This window comes from Aplysia californica, unplaced genomic scaffold (assembly GCF_000002075.1).
Source record: "Aplysia californica isolate F4 #8 unplaced genomic scaffold, AplCal3.0 scaffold00832, whole genome shotgun sequence".
In the NCBI taxonomy this organism is placed as follows: domain Eukaryota; kingdom Metazoa; phylum Mollusca; class Gastropoda; order Aplysiida; family Aplysiidae; genus Aplysia; species Aplysia californica.
In genome coordinates this window covers 172955-173727 of record NW_004798102.1, presented here as the reverse complement: position 1 = coordinate 173727, position 773 = coordinate 172955, and the positions used below count along the sequence as shown (strand labels likewise).

Here is a 773-nt window from a genome sequence, read left to right as displayed (position 1 = left end):
ACGGAAAATTTTCAGAAAAATACAGTTCGTTCACTTTCCAGAGCGTTTGGTCTTGGAGAAATAGAGTCGGCCTAATTTTAGAGAGGAACTCGGTGAAGGTAGTGCTGAGTGGTCCTCAAGTAGCCTACAAGCAAACTATTTTATTCATTGAGAATAGTAATAGTGTCAACAGGGCTTACTAGTTTCAATTACCCCTAGATCTAGATCTACCCATCTACCCCTTCCCCAAACTCAAACCCTAGCGGCCCCTTAACCCTCTATTCTACCCGTTTCATAACATAATTGTCGCTCGATATGGAATCCCTCAACTTTACAGTGCAATATCACAGAACTCTGCTACTGAAATAATGTATATTATTGACTAGACTTTAGATTCTATCAACAATTAAAAGGTAAGTTACATCGCATTCATCGCAAGATTGAAGACGACCGATCGATGCGTGGACTTCCACTTTGACAAATTTGAAAAGAAAATGTATTACTAGATCTATTACATTCGTATGTCTACACTCTACGTGATGGTCGTATGACAGTAAAGGTAGAAATGTCTGCACACCTACATCTAGAGATCTAGATCTAGATATCTAGATCTACGTCCAACATCAAAAATCACATTACTTGAAGGTTAAATGGACAAAACTCTGCAAAGATAAATTCATAGAAATGGACGACTCTGACTTCTCAAACACAGCTGGAGACTGGAAAGAAAACGAAAGTGGGTAGATATAATATCTGGTAATTCCGGTTCAACTTTTATAGTCTCTGGTTTACCA

General features: G+C 38.3%; 1 protein-coding gene across 1 annotated transcript in view; it reads right to left on the bottom strand.

Annotated features, from left to right (window-relative positions):
• LOC101849088 (methyltransferase-like protein 25) overlaps nucleotides 1-570 on the bottom strand; it is a 15917-nt gene extending 15347 nt beyond the window's left edge. Inside the window, exon 1 of the mRNA XM_005109932.2 lies at nucleotides 516-570. The gene's annotated coding sequence lies outside the window, so the exon portion shown is untranslated. The remainder of the gene's footprint in view (nucleotides 1-515) is intronic.
• Nucleotides 571-773: the final 203 nt, after the last annotated feature.